General features: G+C 35.9%; 1 pseudogene; it reads left to right on the top strand.

Annotated features, from left to right (window-relative positions):
• The first annotated feature begins 3,825 nt into the window (after window positions 1-3,825).
• On the top strand, window positions 3,826-4,252 carry LOC123582675 (annotated as a pseudogene).
• Window positions 4,253-19,160: the final 14,908 nt, after the last annotated feature.

The following is a 19,160-nucleotide window of genomic DNA, read 5'->3' as shown; positions in this document are numbered from 1 at the left end:
ATAAAGAAAACAATACTTGTGTTATAATCTATGATCCAGTAAGAGGGAAGAGTATGTTTGAGCTCAAAATTAAAGAACAAATGAGAGAAAATCAAGTGAATATGTGTCAGAAGAACATTAAAAGCAGAGAGATGATCCCGTGCAAAGCACTGGGGTGACAGGGAATGCAAGTTTTTATAAGGCAAGCTGGAAAGAATGAAGGAGAATATTATATGAGATAAAGCTAAAAAAGTAGGAAGAGACCAATCCTTGTGGCTCCTTGTAAGTTAAAGATATTTATTTAAGGTCAACTAAAGAGTTTGGAGCAGAGAAAATGGCATGTTATTTTTATTTTGAAATGGTTAATCTGTCTAGAGATAACAGGATATGACAAATTCAATAATACTAGACATTGCAAAGATACCTGCTGTATGTAGTCCAGGAGATAAATGATGCTCTACTACAGGCAAGATGGAATATAGAATTTGACCAGGGTAGTGGTAGAGTAAAGCAATATTTGAGAGGTAAAATTTATTGGACTCAGTAGAAATATGTATTTGGATTGTGAGGGAGATCATCTCAAAGATAATTCCCAAACAATTCCTTGTTTGCAAAAATGATTTTATGTAGTAAGAAAAAAAACACACAAACACATACACACACACATACCTATACATACAGATACACAATACGAATGAATGAATAAAATGAATGAATGGGGATGGCATCATCACGAGAGAATAAGAATTTTCTACTGTTCTCCCTTAAAAGAACTCCAGTTTAAACAATTATCCATGGATAAGAGATCCTTTATGGAAGTCCAGGAATCCAGTGGAGAAGTTCTAGCACACTGCTGGAGCAAACAAAGTCTGAAATTTGACATAATAAAGAGGGTAAGTGGAACAGTTTCATGTTACTCACATCATCCCTCCCCAATGCGGCACAACTCCGTGCCTAAAGAGACTTTTCTGGCCAGTTATTTTTTCCACAGGGAAGAGAGCTGAGAGCATGTGAATGAGCTCCAGGCCTTGCCAGTTCTGTGGGATTCTGGCAAAGACACCCACTTCTTTCTTGCCTCATCTAGAATACTGAGGTATGCTGCAAGATGGCGGAATGTGAAACATCTGGGGGAGTGCCATTAAAGAGACATGGATCCTATCAGCTCTCCTGCAGACTCCATCAAAAAGCCCACTCACAAGCCCCTAGGAATGCCTCACTTATAGAGCCCCCAAAAGGCCCACGTGCACCACTAGTGCTTCGGGCACCTTAGACGCTTACCCCACCCTGTGGCCAGCTCCCTGTGTGAGCTCCCCACGGCAGGGGGAGTGAACTGTGACAGGGAGCTAATGAGTATTCACCGGACCACCATAATTTCCCAGTAACTGAACTCAAAGATACGGAAATCTACAACTTGCCTGATTAAGCATTCAAAGTAACTGTTGCAAAGAAGCTCAGGGAGCTACAGGAAAACACACAACGCCAATTTCATTAAATTAGAGACACAATACATAACAAAATGAGAAGTTTACCAGAGAGACATAAATCATGTAAAAGAGCCCAACAGAAATTCTAGAGCTGAAGGATACAATAATGAAATGAAATGTAAGACAGCATCGACAACAGATGCATCAAACAGAAGAAAGAACATCAAGTGGAAGGCAGGAGTTGTGAAATCATCCAGTCATAGGAGAACAAAGGAAAGCCTACATGAATTATATCATTTAGAAAAAACAATCTATGTATTACTGTAGTCTCAGAAGCAGGAGAGAGAGAGAGAAAGGAACAGAAAGCTTATTTAAACAAAAACAAAAAAAAAAAGTCTGAGAATTTCCTAAAATTAGTGGAGAGATTTGGACACAAGTTCATAAAACTAACAGGTCACACAAAAACCAAAACAGAAAATTATCTTTTTCAAATTTATAATAAAACTGTCTAAAATCAAGAATTTTAAAAGTAACAAAAGAAAAAAGAAATTCTCACATACAAGGGAATCCCTAGAAGGCTATCAGTGGATATAGGTAATATAATCAAAGTTCTGGAAAGAAAAACTGCCTAACAATACTTTACCTGGTAAAGTCCCTTAGAAATTAAGGTGAGATAAAGATGATCCCAAAAAATTTAAAGCACAGAGACTGGCATCACTAACCTGCCTTACAAGAAAAGCTATAAGGAATTCTTCAAGAAGAAACCAAAGGATGTCAATTCGTAACATTAAAGCATATAAAGATACACAATACACTGGTAAAGGTAAGCATATAGTCACATTCAGAAGACTCTAATATTGTAATAAGGTGGTGTGTTAATCACTTAACTCAGGTATAAAAGTTAAAAAGCAAAAGCATTAAAAAGAGCTATAATAATTTGTTAAAGGATACCTAATGTAAGTAGTAGTAAATTGTGACATCAAAAATATAAAATGTGAAGGAGTAAAAGTTTTGTATGCAATTGAAAGTAGCGTAAAATAGACTGTTATATCTGTAGGATGTTTTATGTAAGACTCATAGCAACCACAAAGCAAAAACCTACAATAGATATGCAAAAGATAAAAAGAAGAGAATCAATATCACTGTGGGAAATTATTAATTCACAAAGAAAGGCACTAGGAGAGGAAGACAGAACAATGAAACTTTAAAACAGCGGAAAAAAACCCAATAAGATATCATTAGTAAGTCCTTACCTATAAGTAATTACTTAGAATGTAAATAGACTAGATTCTCCATTTAAAGTCATGCAGTGGGTTAGTGTATGAATAAAAAAAGACCAATTATATGTTGCCTACAAAAGACTCACTTCAGCTTTAAGGATACATAAGGACTAAAAGGAATGGGATAGAAAAGATAATTCCATGCAAGGAAAACCAAGAGAGCAGAGGAAGCTACATTTATATTAGACAAAAGAGACTTCAATACAAAGCTGTAATGAGAGAAAGAAGGTCATTATGTAAGATAAAGGGAACAATCCATCAACAGGATATACAATCACAAATACACATGCACACAACTTTGAAGCACCTAAATATTTTAAAAGCAAATACTGAGAAATCTAAAGGGAGAAATAGACAACACAATAATAGCGGACAATGTCAATACAGCACTTTCAACAAAAGGTAAGTAACCCAGACAGAAAATCAATAAGGAAACATTGGACTTAAATTATAATTAAATCAAATGGACCTAAGAGATATATAAAGAAATTCCTCCCAATAGCAACAGAATATACATTCCTCTTACATGTACATGAAATATTGTCCAAAATAGATGATACATTATGTCACAAAACAAGTCATAGCAACTTTAAGAACAAGTATCTTTACTGACCACAAAGTATGACTAGACATCAGTAACAGGAGGAAATTTAAAAATGCACAAATATGTACAAATTAAACAATACATTCTGACCAACAGGTCAAAGAAGAAATGAAAAGGGAAAAACATCTTGAAACAAAGTGTAACATAGCATGCCAAAACCTATGGAATGCAGCAAAAAGTAGTTTAAGAGGGAATTAAAAAAAAACAAAGACAACCTAACTTTACACATCAAGGACAAGAGAAACAGGAACTAAGTCAAATTTAGCAGAAGGAAGGAAATAACAATGATTAAAGCAGAAATAAATGAAACAGAGACCAGAAAACCAATAGAAAATATCAAACTATGACCTGTTTTTTTTTAAAAACTTAAACAATACTGACAAACCTTTAGTTAGAAAAAAAGAGAGAAGTTTCAAATATATAAAATGAGACCTAAAAGAGAAGATATTACAATTGATATTACAAAAATTCAAAGGATGGTTTTTCATCCAACATTTTAGCAAGGCTGCAGAGGTAGCTGCTAATCTCCAAGTTTTACATGCCACCCAAGGACTACAAGAAGAAGAAAGATGCTGGATGGTCAGCTAAAGAAGATAAAGACCCAGTGAACAAATCTTGGGACAAGGCCAAAAAGAAGTGAATCCAAAGGCAAATTTCAAGATAGGCTCAACAACTTGGTCTTGTTTGACAAAGTAACACATGACAAACTCTGTAAGGAAACTTCGAACTATAAGCTTATAACTACAGCTTATTGTCTCTGACAGACTGAAGATTTGAGGTTCCCTGGCCAGGGCAACCCTTCAGGAGCACCTCAGTAAAAGACTTACTAAACTGGTTTCAAAACAGAGAATTCAAGTAAGTTATACCAGAAACACCAAGGATGGAGATGCCCCAGTTGCTGGTGAATATGCATGAACAGATCCCACCAACTGTACATTTTGGAAAATAAAACTTTATTAAATCAAAAAAAATCAAAGGATAATAAGAGACCACTATGAACAATTATATGCGAAAAATGGATAACTTAGAAGAAATGTATAAAGTTTTCCACATAGATAAGGTACTAAAGAGTGAAGCATGAAGAAACAGGAAATCTGAACAGATCAATAAAGAATGAAATTGAACTATTAATCAAAAAGCTCCCAACAAAGAAAAGCCCAGGACCAGATGGTTTTATAGGTGGATTCTATTAAATATTTAAAGAATGAACACCAATACTTCTTAGACTCTTCCAAAGAATTACGAAGAAAGAAGCACTTTCAAAATCATTTTATGATACCAGTGTTTTCCTGATATTATTGGCCAATATCCCTGATGAACATAGATGAAAAAATTCTCAACAAAATGCTAGCCAACTGAACTCAACAGATAATTTAAAAAAATCATACAGCATGGTAAAGTGGGGTTTATTCCTCAGATGCTGAATGGTTCAACAGACACAAATGAATGAATGTGACACACCACATTAGTAGAATAAAGGATAAAAATCATATGATTATGTCAATACATGCAGAAAAGGTGTTTGACAGGGGCATCTCGGTGGCCAGTCATCTGAGCATCCAATTCTTGATTTCTGCTCAGGTCATGACCTCATGGTTCGCGAGATCAAGCCCCGCATCTGGCTCTGTGCTGTCAGCTCTGACAGCAGAGCCTCTTGGGATTCTCTCTCCATCCCCCTCTCTCTCTGCACCTCCTCCACTCATGTGCACTTGCTCTCGCTCTCTCTCTCTCTCTCAAAATAAACACTAAAAACGAAAAGCGATTTTACAAAATTTAGCATCCTTTTATGTTAACTCTCAAAAAAGTAATTATATAAGGAACATATATCAACAGAACAGAGGCCATATAGGACAGGCCCACAGTTAACATCCTACTCAATGGTAAAGGAGTGAAAGATTTTCTTGTAAGACCCGGAATAAGGCACTGGTGCCTACTATTCACTCCTGTTCAACGTGAAACTGGAAGTCCTAGCAAGCAATTAGGCAAGAAAAAGAAACAAAAGGCACCCAAATCAGAAAGAAAAATGTAAAATTATCTGTTTGCAGATGATACGATCTTATATATAGAAACTCACGAATACTCCATCAAAAATTGTTACAACTAATAAATTCAGTAAAGTTGCAGAATACAAAATCAACAAACTTCAGTTGCATTTCTATAAACTAACAAAAAACTATCTAAAAACAAAATAAATAATCCCATTTACAATAGCATCAAAAACAATCAAATATTTAGGATTAAATTTAACCAGGATGTGAAAGGCTTGTACAATGAAAATTGTAAGACGCTGATGAGACAAACAGAAGAAGAAACAAATAAATGCAAAGATATCCGGTGTTCATGGATCAGAGAATCAGTATTGTTAAAATGTCCATACTACTCAAAGCCATCTACAGATTTAATGCAAATCCAATCAAAGTTCCAATGACATTTCTCACAGAAATAGAATAATCCGAAAATTTATATGGCACTTAACCCTGAATAGCCAAAGCAATCTTGCAAAAGAAAACCAAACTGGAAGCACCACACTTCTGAATTTCCAACTATGTTACAAAGCTGTAATAATCCAAATCGTAAAGTACTGGCATAAAAATAAACATACAGGCAAAAGAAACAGACTTGACAACCCAGAAATATACCTACACATATATGGTCAAGTAATTTTCAAGAAGGGTGCCATGAATACTTAAAGGGGAAAGGATAGTCTTTAAGAAATGTTGCTAGAGAAATGGATGTTCATATGTAAAAGAAACTGGACCCCTATATTACAGTACTCACAAAAATTAACAGAAAATGAATTAAAGACTTAGATGCAAGACCTGAAACAATAAAACACCTAGGAAAACATGTATGGAAGAAGCTCCTAGACATTGGTCTTGGCAATATTTTTTTCGCATATGACACCAAAATATTTCAGTAAGGCTTAAAGAAAAGCACAAGCAATGAAAACAAAATAAACAAGCGGGACCATATTAAACTAAAAACCATCTGCCTGTCAATCAATAAAATGAAAGGGAAAACCTACAGAATAGGAAAAATGTTTGCAAGTCATTTATCTGATAAGAGATTAATTTCCAAAACACATAAAAAACTCATGCAACATTTTTTTTCATAAGAAGACATACAAATGGCCAAGTGGTGTATGAGAAGATGTCCAACATCACTGATCATCAGGGAAACACAAATCAAAAATCACAATGAGACTTCACCTCACACCTGTGAGCATGGTCATAATCAAAAAGAAAAAAAAGATTACAAATGCTGCCATGAATGTGGAGAAAAGGAAGCCCTTATGTACTGTTGGTGGGAATGTAAACTGCTGTAGCCAGTGTGGAAAACAGTACAGAAATTCCTCAAAAAATTAAAAATAGCAATCAATACCATACGATCCAGCATTCCCACTCCTAGATACCTACTAGAGATATCTGCGCCTCCATTTTCACTGCAGCATTAATGACAACCACCAAGACATGGATACCACCTAAGTGCCCACTGATGAACGAATATATATGGTCCATATATACAATGTACATATACACATAATCTGAAAATAGAAGACGGCCTCATCAATCAAGTTTCAACTGAGAAAGTGAGAAGAGAATTGCTGCACCTTGTCCTCTTAAGAGAGAAGTACCATATTTAGTGAATTGTTTCAATTTTTAAAGCAACTTGTACCAATTTCTTTTTTGTGCTTCTACTGACAGACCAAGATGGCCAGAAAAAAAGCATTATTGGATCTAAAACCATAAAGATTCCTGGCACATCCTGGTTGCAGGATAAGCATCCCAGATGTGTTACTGTTTCTCTCATAGTCTAGAACTCAATGGAAGGGCAGTTCATGACTCAGTAGCAAAGTATTTGTTTTTCAAGTTTATTTTTTTTATTTTTTAAAATTATATCCAAATGAGTTAGCATGTAGTACAGCAATGATTTCAGGAGTAGATTCCTTAGTGCCCCTTACCCATTTAGCCCATCCCCCCTCCCAAAACCCTTCCAGTAAGCCTGTTTGTTCTCCATTATTTGCTTCTAATTCCCATGACCCTGGATCATATTGTTTAGATATTTGGGTATTCAAGAAAATAATCTCTACCGAGCAACACAATAATGTTTCCAGCAACGTGAACACTTAGATTGAAACCAAGTAAGTATACAGAAAAAGATATTTTGGTGTTAGAAGTGATTGATCCATACTAACAGGGAACAAAATACTGCTGCTCTATTATTAGAACCAACAAGTATACTGATAGACCTTAGATGTTCCTTGCTTTGTCCCACCATGCCCAGAAGCAGATGTTTACTCCTACTCTTATACCTCTCTGAAGGCAGAACTATCAAGAGCTTAAAATTTCATTAGGAAAAGACCTACATCCAGCTCAATGCTTTGCCAGAGTACATGGGTACTGTGAATGCTGTGAGCATTTAATCATATCTCCATAAAAGGAAACATAAGCTTTTGTAATGTGGTTTCTTTGTATCTGGTGATGTGGTTACAAAATCCTCGACAACCATAGGCACAGGAGAAAGGAATTCGGTAGACCAAGATAAACAAAAGTGTAAATTCAGATTCAGTCGTTCACAAAAATAGGATTATATAGCTTTATAAGCCAAGTTACTCTATTGAAAAAATACTTCCAAATTCTATCATAATGGAGTTTGATAGCTCATAGCTTCAGTAGGTCTTTTTTTTTTTTTTCAGTAAGGCTTAAACAGATATTAGAGTTGGAAAGAAGGAGAAAATTTTAATATGAGGTAGGGAACTTTTTGTATTTTCAGATAAATGTGATCACAGAAACATGATATCAAAGTACAAGAGCTATCTATACATGTAACTCCCTATTTCTCTTTTTTACAATTGAGCTCATACAGCAAGGGAGTACATTAAATAAACTGAGGACAGCAACAAGGACAGATTTTACTGTGTTACCACTAAGAAGCATGCCTACATCAAATAAACTAGGTAACCCAGTGTGGTCATGTGCAGTGAGTCAGGCACTGGAGGTTAGCTGTTCAGTGTCCTGTGATGCAATGAATTATTTGATGAGCTAGTAGGCCACCCATGGGCTCTGTCAAAGCAACTTGAGTGGTTCCCTAGCAGCAACCTGGACTTGAGTCACTAGACTATCACAGGACAGAAGACACACAGTCCCACTATCTATAGTCATTGGGAGCCAATATAAGGCCAAGTTAGCCAGTATGTACTCCAAGTCTAGCTACTAATGGACCCAGAGAAGTGTGATTACTAGTCACAAAGTTCCAGAAAAGGAATATCCAGAAAAAAAGGTAACTTCATGTTATAGAGTCATGAAAACCAGCTTGTATATTCCATACCAGCATATTTCCCTGTGTAAGTGAAATATTTCATTTTGAAAAGTCCACATTTTTCTTCCACTATCTACATTCTCTTTTAAGATAACACAGGTACTTCAGCTTATTTTTTACAGCAGATAACCATGTAAATATTAAATGACTCCAAGTGCTAATTTATTGCAATATATTAATTTTATTATATTAAGTCCAGAACTTTTTATAGTAGCAATCCATCATTTATAATCTATGAATAAAACACAAAGTAACAAGAGTAAGACTTGTTTTTAAGTTAGAAACTCAAAGTTAGGAGAGGTCTTAAAAACAAATAGCTTAATATTCTAAACTGATCTTCTCATAAATAGCAGCTTTGTATTTGTTTTGGTTGTTTTTTATTAAATCCTATATCTTGACAGAAATCTGCAATCAAAGCCACTTTGGAGATAAGATAGTATTGAGTTCAGAATACCTGTATAGTCGCCTAAATATAACGTATAAAAATAAGTTTCTTTTAAGAACACGTCCCTTAGACCATTTGCAAAATACAATAAAAAACATATTTTCAGTTGTTTTTGCTGTCACAAGGGGAAAAAAATAGCTAAACATATCTAAAGAGGCCCACAGTATAATCTAGCAGTCTTTAATCATGTAGACTGCCATTTTTAAAGAGTCAGTAATAGGGGCGCCTGGGTGGCACAGTCGGTTAAGCGTCCGACTTCAGCCAGGTCACGATGTCGCGGTCCGTGAGTTCGAGCCCCGCGTCAGGCTCTGGGCTGATGGCTCAGAGCCTGGAGCCTGTTTCCGATTCTGTGTCTCCCTCTCTCTCTGCCCCTCCCCCGTTCATGCTCTGTCTCTCTCTGTCCCAAAAATAAATAAACGTTGAAAAAAAAAAAAAAAAAGAGTCAGTAAGATGAAGGAAAAATATGCTTTGAAATAATATGGATCAGAGTCTAAATTGTGGGTCTAACCATTACTGCACTTCATTTTTCTGTGACGCACATTTGTTTTTCACATTTTACAATTCTTGAAGACAAGAAACACTCAGCCAGTCATGATGCAGTTGTCATTGCCTGTATGTGAGTAAACACCAGACGTTTGGGGCAAAGTAGCAAAACGTGTGTCTGTGACTGGGAAAACAAACTTGGACACAGTAAAATACATTTTAATTCTAGAAGCAAGTGATTGTGAGTTAGTGGTGATAATGGAGTAGAACAGTTCTACCTACTTGCAAAGCCAGATTTAATTTTGATGCAAAAAGATTTAAATTATTTTATGGATTCCTTAAAAAAATGCTGTTCCACTAACTTTCTGGTATGACAGAGCCGCAGAGGACTATGTGTGCAAAAAACGTGGTTTATTAGCATCAAAATGTTGATTTACAAAAATCAGGCTCTGAATATGAACAAATATTAAGAATACCTTACCTAATCCATTGACCTATATTTTCCTTTTAAATATGTAAAACATATTTATATGAAGATATATATGCCAAATTAAGCGTAAAGGAGATCCTCCAGTATGTATGAAATTTCAAGTCAGAAAAGAGTATTATGTCACAAAATAACTACTATCAACATTTTTAGTGGTATGTAAGAAAATGGTATGTCTTCTAATCAATGCATCTTAAGTTGGATGAAATACAGTATTTGCGCTTTTACCACGGTCAATTTTTTTTAATCCTAAGCTTCAATTTTCTTATTCATAATATTTTCATTAAAATTAGAAGTACTCTATCTTAAAAAGTCTGTCCTATGATATACCTTTAATACTTAGTTATTACTGTAATTATTAAAATCCCCACATTTCCCATTGAATAAATAGCAGGTAACCAAAAAGCAATTTTAAAAAAGATAATTAATCATGTGTCCTTTTCACTTGTATAATTACATAAATACAGCTGTTTATTATCCATATGATAGTTCTTACAATAAAAACCATGATAAATAGACTATAAAATGGCCCCCAATCCTATATGGTTGAATATCTCTTTTTCAGAAAAAATGATAAGAGCATCAAAATCCACCTATAAGTGGTCACATTTTTGGTGAGTAGGGTATAACTGGAGGGTCAAGTTTTTTCTTTTGTTTTTTTTTTTTTTAAATACTAAGGCACTATTTTTGTCTGTTCTTTTACAATAATTGTATTTTTTTTCTTTGGATTGGCACTTATTTTCACATATTCAACATGCAGAGTTACGATCTAAATCTTTTTTGCAATAAAATGAGTCTCAACTTTTTCTTTATATAAATCTTTGGACTTCTCTTAACAGCAAATTTCACCGTTGTGTTATAAACTTAGATAATCAAAATTCAATGGCAAAGTATGCGTCCAGAAAGACATATTCATTTTTATTTTTTTTTTAAATTTTTTTTTCAACGTTTATTTATTTTTGGGGCAGAGAGAGACAGAGCATGAATGGGGGAGGTGCAGAGAGAGAGGGAGACACAGAATCGGAAACAGGCTCCAGGCTCCGAGCCATCAGCCCAGAGCCCGACGCGGGGCTCGAACTCACGGACCGCGAGATCGCGACCTGGCTGAAGTCGGACGCTTAACCGACTGCGCCACCCAGGCGCCCCGACATATTCATTTTTAAAAACAAATATGTTGTCATAGAATAGCATTCATAAAAGATGACAACTGGCAATCTGACAACATAACACTGTAGATGCAAACACCTTTTAAAAAGGGCAAATTCCTCCAAGAAAAAATAGCTAGCAAAAAAAGAGAAGATAATTATACATTACAGAATTGTCTAAGAAGAATTTATATTTCCATACTGGCTGTTTTAATAAATGAGGGATGAAAAGGATGAGGCAGTCATATTTAGGACCCTATAAAGAATAACATTAGTATTCTATATGAATCTGCAAATATTTAATTCCCATATAATTTCCAAGAGCACTTTAATTGGGTCACACATGTTACTACTGAGCACTCCTTGGACACGTTCAGAATCATCTGAAGACTAAGTTTCCGCTTAATATAGGTGTGAGTAAATCAATAAAACTGAGGATCTTATTATTAATATATCATTTATACTCACTGGCTAGTAAGTCTTGATGACATTCAAATTATATATCAAAGGATTCTGAGTTGTCAAAATTTGTAACTTCAACATTTACACTGTTGAAGTAATTTAAACAATCATGAGTTACAGCAGCAAACCTCTGGTATAAAGGAGTATTGTCACCACTTGCCTCCAATTCCCCAGTGAAAATACGAATCTACGTTCTTGTTGTGCCAGTTGGCAGAGAATATGAAAATGACCCAGGTGGCCTTTATTACACTTCCAGATGGAAAAGAGAGCCCGTTGCCTTGGTAAGGGAGGGATGGAAAGAAATTAATACTAAAAGATTTATTTTTTAATCTAAGAAATACATCCCATGCTTTTACATTCTTTTTTCAAACTGACACTTAGAGTCTCACTTTGGAAAAAACAAATGCCTGACAGGGAAATTGGAGAATTAGACGAATGAAGAATAACCGTCTACATGGTTTGTCTTATAATATTTTTTTTGTTCACTACTCTTTTTGAAGCTAGATGGGATTACAGGATAAATTCTATATATCTTATTTTTTAATGTTTATTTAGTTTTCAGACAGCAAGAAAGTGGGGGAAGAGCAGAGACAGAGACACAGAGAATCCCAAGCAAAGCCCAAAATAGGGCTTGAACCCACAAACCATGAGATCATGACCTGAAATGAAATCAAGAGGAAGGCGTTTAACCAACTGAGCCACCCAGGCACCCCTAATATCTTATTTTTAACTTAACATTTATATCGAAGAATTTTTCATGTTGTCAACTTCACAATCATTAATAGCGCAAAAGGACTCAAAGGTGTATCTCATGTTTATTTATATTTGTATTCTTTTTTTAACTCATAAATGACATCATCATACCTATACAAGTTTTGATATTTTTAAGCTGACACTCTATAATAGACAGAAGTATCATACAATTATTTAACTTTGTGTTAATAAGATTATTAATGATACTGAATTTGACATACGTTTATAGGGAAGGGCTGTGGCCTTAGCTATTATTACCAAAGTGTAGATGTGGGCAAGGTACTGAACCTCTCTTAGTCTCAGTCTCTTCACCAATTCGATGGAAATCTATTTGTACTTCACATGGTTTTTGTGAAGCTTAAATTAGACTATGTGCAAACCCCAACATCTGGAAGCTAATTCATCTTCTGTTTAACCTACTATTTCCATTTAGAGTGAGTTCTCTTTGAGAACTGGCTGATCACAGAGAAATACTTTATGTATTTCAATGAGTTTTGCATATAATAATGACATTAATTATAGGTCATATCTGTAGCGAATGTTTTTCAATGTTAAACTTTTTATGTTTATGTTAAATGTAAACAGTTTAAAATACATTTTTTTATAACTTGAGAAAATATCCATTTGAAAATTTTGATAAAATTTGCTTTAACTTTATTCTAAATTTTGGCAGACTTAAAAATATAACCCTTTGATCATTAAGAAATTTAAATAAATTTATAAATTCAAGTAAAAAATTATCTTTTTTACTTAAATTTTAGTAAGTTAACATACAGTACAATATTGGTTTCAGAAGCAGAATTCAGTGATTCATCACTTACATTCAAAACCCAGTGGTCATCACAAGTACCTTCCTTAATACCCATCAACCATCTAACCCATCTCCCACTGCCTCTATCACCCGTCAATTTGTTTTCTATTGTGAAGAATCTCTTGTGGTCTGTTTCCCTCTCTCCTCCTTTTTACACCACCCCTTCCCATATATTCATCTGTTTGTTTGTTTCTTTCTTTCTCTCTCTCTTTTTCTCTTTCTTTCTCTCTCTCCCTTTCTTTCTTTTTGAGAGAGAGACAGAGAGCAAGCAGGGGAGGGGCAGAGACAAAGGGAAACACAGACTCCAAAGCAGGCTCCAGGCTCTGAGCTTACAGCACAGAGCCCGATGTGGGTCTCAAACTCACGAACCGTGAGATCATGACCTGAGCCAAAGTCAGATGTTTAACTGACAGAGCCACCCAGGCACCCTGATCTGTCCTGTTTATTAAACTCTACTTATTAATGAGCTTATACAATATTTTTCTTTCTCTGATTGACTTCTTTCACTTAGCATAATACATTCTAGCTCCATCCATGTCACTGAAACTGGCAAGATTTCATTCTTCTTGATGGCTGAGTAATATTCCTGTGTGTGTGTGTGTGTGTGTGTGTGTGTGTGTGTGTGTGTGTGTGTGTAGATACACACACACACACACATGACCTCTTCTTTATCCATTCATCAGTCAATGGACATTCGGGCTCTCTCCATAGTTTGGCTATTGTTGATAATGCTGCTATAAACACTGGGGTGCATGTACCCCTTCAAATTTCTATCTTTGTATCCTCTGGGTAAATACCTAATAGTGCAATTGCGGGGTCATAGAGTAGTTCTATTTTTAGTTTTTTTGAGGAACCTCCATAATATTCTCCAGAGTGGCTATACTAGTTTGCATTCCCATCAACAGGGCAAGGGGGTTCCCCTGTTTTTTTGCATCCTCGCCACAAGAAACCTATTTCTTGTGTTATTAATTTTAGCCATTCTGACAGGGATGAGGTAACATCTCATCGTGGTTCTTATTTGTATTTCCCTGATAAGTGATGTTGAACATCTTTTCATGTGTCTGTTAGCCATTTGGATGTCTTCTTTAGAAAAGCCTCTATTCATGTCTTCTGCCTGTTTCTTAACTAGGTTCTTTGTTTTTTGGAAGTTGAGCTTGATAAGTTCTTCATAGATTTTGGATACTATCCCTTTATCAGATACGCTGTTTGCAAATATCTTCTCCCATTCCATAGCCTTCCTTTTAATTTTGTTGACCGTTTCCTTCACAATGCAGAAGCTTTTTGTCTTGAAGTCCCGACAGTTCATGTTTGTTTTTGTTTCCCTTGCCTTCAGCAACATGTCAAGAAGTCACCTTCCCAAAAAGGTCAAAGAGGTTGCTGCCAGTTTTCTCTTGTAGGATTTTGATGGTTTCCTATCTCACATTTAGGTCTTTCATCCATTGTGAGTTTATTTTTTTTGTATAGTGTAAAAAAGCGGTCCAGTTTCATTCTTCTTCATGTCACTCTTCAGTTTTCCCAATGCCATTTGTTTAAGAGACTTTTTTCCATTCGATATTCTTTCCTGCTTTGTCAAAGATTAGTTGACCATTTGATCGTGGGTCCATTTCTGGGTTTTCTATTCTGTTCCATTGATATGTGTATCTATTGCTGTGCTAATACCATACTGTCTTGATGACTACAGCTTGGTAATATATCTTGAAATGTGGAATCGTGATGCCTCCAGTTTCGTTTTCTTTTCCAGGATTGCTTTGGCTATCCAGGGTCTTTTGTGGTTCAGTACAGATTTTAGGATTGTTTGTCGTAGCTCTGAGAAAAGTGAAGTGGTATTTTCAGAGGGATTACATTAAATATGTAGATTGCTTTGGGTAGTACAGACATTTTAACAATGTCCGTTCTTCTAATCCATGAGCATGGAATATTTTTCCATTTCTCTGTGTTCTCTTCACTTTCTTTCATAGACATTCTATAGTTTTCAGGGTACAGATCTTTTAGCTCTTTAGTTAGGTTTATTCCTAGGTATCTTATTCTTTTTGGTGCCACTGCAAATAATATTGATTCTTTGATTTCTTTTTCTGCTTCTTCATGACTGGTGTATACAAATGCAACAGATTTCTGCACATTTCTATCCTGTGACTTTGATGAATTCACGTATTAGTTCTAGCAAATTTTTGATGGAGTTTTTTGGGTTTTCTACATAGAGTATCACATCATCTGCAAATAGTGAAAGTTTCACTTTTCCCTTGCCAATTTGTATGCTCTTTATTTCTTTTTGTTTTCGGATTCCTAAGGCTAAGACTTCCAATACTATGGTAAATAGTAATTGTGAGAATGGACATCCTTGTCTTGTCCCTGACTGTAGGGGAAAGGTTCTCAGTTTTTCCTGAGGATGACATTAGCTGTGGGTCTTTCATATATGGCCTTTACAAAATTGAGGTATGTCCCATCTATCCCTACTTCATTAAAGGTTTTTATCAAGAATGGATGCTGTATTTTGTCAAATGCTTGTTCTGCATCTATTGACAAGACCCTATGATTCTTATGCTTTCTTTTATTAAAGTACTGTGTCACAATGGTTTGTAAATACTGAATGGGCCCTGCAGCCCAGGAATAAGTCACACTTGATCATGGTGAATAATTCTTTCAATGTACTGTTGAATTCGATTTACTAGTGCCTTGCTGAGAATTTCTGCATCCATGTTCATTAGGGATATTGGCCTGGAAGTTTTCCTTCCATATCTATTTTTTGGAACAGCTTCAAAAGAATAGGTATTAACTCTTCTTTAAATGTCTGGTAGAATTCCCCTGGGAAGCTATCTGGCCCAGGACTCCTATTTGTTGGGAGATATTTGATTATTCATTCAATTTCTTTCCTGGTTATGGGTCTGTTCAAATTTTCTATTTCTTCCTGTTTCATGAGTATCTTTGAATTTGTCCATTTCTTCCACATTACCCAGTTTGTTGGCATATAATTTTTCATAGTATTCTCTTGTAATTGTTTGTATCTCTATGGTGCTGGTTGTGATGTCTCCTCTTTCCTTTGTTAATTTATCTATTTGGGTCCTTTCTCTTTTCTTTTTGCTAAGTATGGCTAGGGGTTATCAATTTGTTAATTCTTTCAAAGAACCAGTTCTCAGTTTCACTGATCTGATCTCTTGGGTTTTTTTTTGTTTGTTTCTATATCATTTATTTCTTCTCTCATCTTTATTATATCCCTTCTTCTGCTAGCATTAGGCTTTATTTGCTGTTCCTTTTCTAGGTCCTTTAGGTGTAAGGTTAAGTTATGTATTTGGGAGCTTTCTTACTTCTTGAAATAGGCCTGAACTACAATAAACTTCCCCCTTAGGACTGCCTTTGCTGCATCCCAAAGGTTTTGGACTGTCGTATTTTCATTTTCATTTCCATGTATTTTGTAAATATCTTCTTTAATTTCCTGGTTAACTCATTCACTCTTTAGTAGGATGTTCTTTAACATTTGAGATCTTTCCAAATTTTTTCTTGTGGTTGACTTCAAGTATCATAGCGTTGTGATCTGAAAATTAACGTTACCTGTAGAATTGGTATTTCTGGGGATGTTCTCTGGTCCCTTCTAGTCTTTGTTGCTTTTACTTCTTTGTTTCCTCCATTCAAAGAGTGCTGATTAAAATTTCTTTAGTGGTTTAGTGCTCATGAACTCCTTTCGTTTTTGTCTGGGAAACTATCTCTCCTTCTATTCTGAATGACAGTCTTGCTGGATAAAGAATTCTTAGCTGCATATTTTTCCCATTCAGCACGTTAAATATTTTCTGCAACTCCCTTCTGGCCTGCTAGGTTTCAGTGGACAGATCTGCTGCTAACCTTATGTGTGTACCCTTGTAGGTTAAGCCCCATTTGTCCCTAGCTGCTTTCAGAATTCTTTATCTTTGTATTTTGCAAGTTTCAATACGATATGTTGTGGTGTTGACCTGTTTTTGTTGATTTTGAGGGGAGTTCTTTGTGCCTCTTGGACTTGAATGCCTGTTCCTTTCCCTACATTAGGAAAGTTCTCAGCTATAATTTGTGCAAATAAACCCTCTGCCCCTTTTCCCCAGCCTTTTTCTCCTGGAATTTCTATATATGGATATTGTTTTGTTTTATAGAATCACTGAGTTCTCTAAGTCTACCTTCATGATCTGCTAGTTTTCTTTCTCTCTTGTTTTCAGCTTCATTATTTTATAGAATTTTATTTTCTGTATCACCTATTCTCTCTGTTTCTTCAATCCTTGTTGTAACTATATCCGGTTGGTTTTACATCTCATTTGTAGCATTTTTTATTTCAGCCTGACTAGTTTTTAGGTCTTTGATCTCTACAGAAAGGATTTCTCTGGTGTCTTCTATGCCCTTTTCAAGCTCAGCTAGTAGTCTTATGACTATTGTTCTAAATTCTTGTTCAGATATATTGCTTCTATCTGTTTTGAACTAGTCCCTGGCAGTGATTTCTTCCTGACTTTTCTTTTGGTGGAGAAATCCTTCATCTTGTCATTTTGGCTAAGTTTCTTTCTTTTGCATGTTTTGAAAGCTTTTCATGTTTCCTGCACTTGAGAGTACTGCTATAGTAAAAAGGGATCATACACTGTCCAGGGTCTGGTATTTCCATAAGTGTTTCTAGTATATGTTGTGTGCCCTCTGTTGTTGCATTTTGGCTACTCTTTTCCACTGGTCAGTCTTCTGCAGAGCTCCTCCTTGCTTGCAGTGGGGAGCGTTTGGATCTTTAATTAGGTGTGCTTTGATTTATTTGTTAAAATAAGCCTGGAAATAAAGGTGGGTGGGGGGAGGAAAAAAAAGAGACAAAAAAAGCCTGATCAAAAGAAAAAAAAGAGAGAAACGGAAAAGGAACAAAAAAAAAAACAAAACAATAAAAAAACTGTAAGCCTGAATCCAAAGAAAAAGAAAAGATAAAATCTAAAAAGGAAAAGAAGAAGCCTGATCCAAAAGACAAGAGAAAAGGAAATGAAAAAGCAAATTATCAAACCAACAAAAAACCATAAGCTTGATTCCAAAGGAGGAAAAAAGAAGAACAAGTAAGCCTGGTCTTATTTCCATCAGAACTGCAGATGTTGTTCTGAAGAACTCGATTATCAGTACACTTGGTGCACGTGGGGTGCTGCCTGGGCTGGTCTTCTGGAGGACAGGCCTGCTGCACTGACTCATCGTCAGTCAGACCTGGCCCAGTAAACATGCAGTTGCCAGGCACAGTGGGGTGGGTTTGGTGTAGGCAGGTCCCGCCTCCACTGGGGGCCACTGTGTTGCTCTCTCAAGTCCCACCATATTGGTACTCGGGGGGGGGGGAAAGGCACCACCCCTCCCCCAGACAGGGGATCTCTTATGCCCTACTGTTCAGGAAGCCCTCAAAGAATAGTGAGAGCAGTCAGCATGCCCTTTGCCACAGTCCTCCTGCATTTTATCTTTGGCACAAGACTAGGATTTAAAACTCAAAATCTTAAATCATCTAGCACCACTTGGACTTGCTCTATTCCTCCAGAATAGAACCTCTCATACCTGTTATGCGGTCACCTGACAACCATGAAGTTCATTCTGCCAGTCCTCCCATCAGTTTCCTGGGAATTTCAAGTGATCTGACCTCAATACAGCTGTGTTTCAGGGGTGAGGCGTGCCCAGGGTCCCACTACTTCTCTGTCATCTTAACTCCCTCCCCTTCAAGGTAAGAATTTAAATTGTTTTGACTGGGTAGGAAGCTTTGTCATTTGGTTAACAAGTATCCCAGAGAATGACAGAAGAAGGATTCTCTTCTCCATTGATTTATGACTCTTTGAGTGATTCCAAGTTTGTTTTTGTTGTTCCATCTCTCATCTTGTGCCAGTATCAATTTCCTTTACCATGGCATTGTAAAAAGACTAGCCTTGCCTCACCACTATGAGAAGAGTTTTTACTGGTTTCTGTAAGGAGTTTTATATGCTACTGATTCATTTTATAAGCATCAGTGACAGAAAAA

Source organism: Leopardus geoffroyi, chromosome B1, assembly GCF_018350155.1.
Source record: "Leopardus geoffroyi isolate Oge1 chromosome B1, O.geoffroyi_Oge1_pat1.0, whole genome shotgun sequence".
Taxonomy (NCBI): domain Eukaryota; kingdom Metazoa; phylum Chordata; class Mammalia; order Carnivora; family Felidae; genus Leopardus; species Leopardus geoffroyi.
The sequence above is the reverse complement of the archived record's forward strand: the minus strand, read 5'-3'. Positions and strand labels throughout refer to the sequence as shown.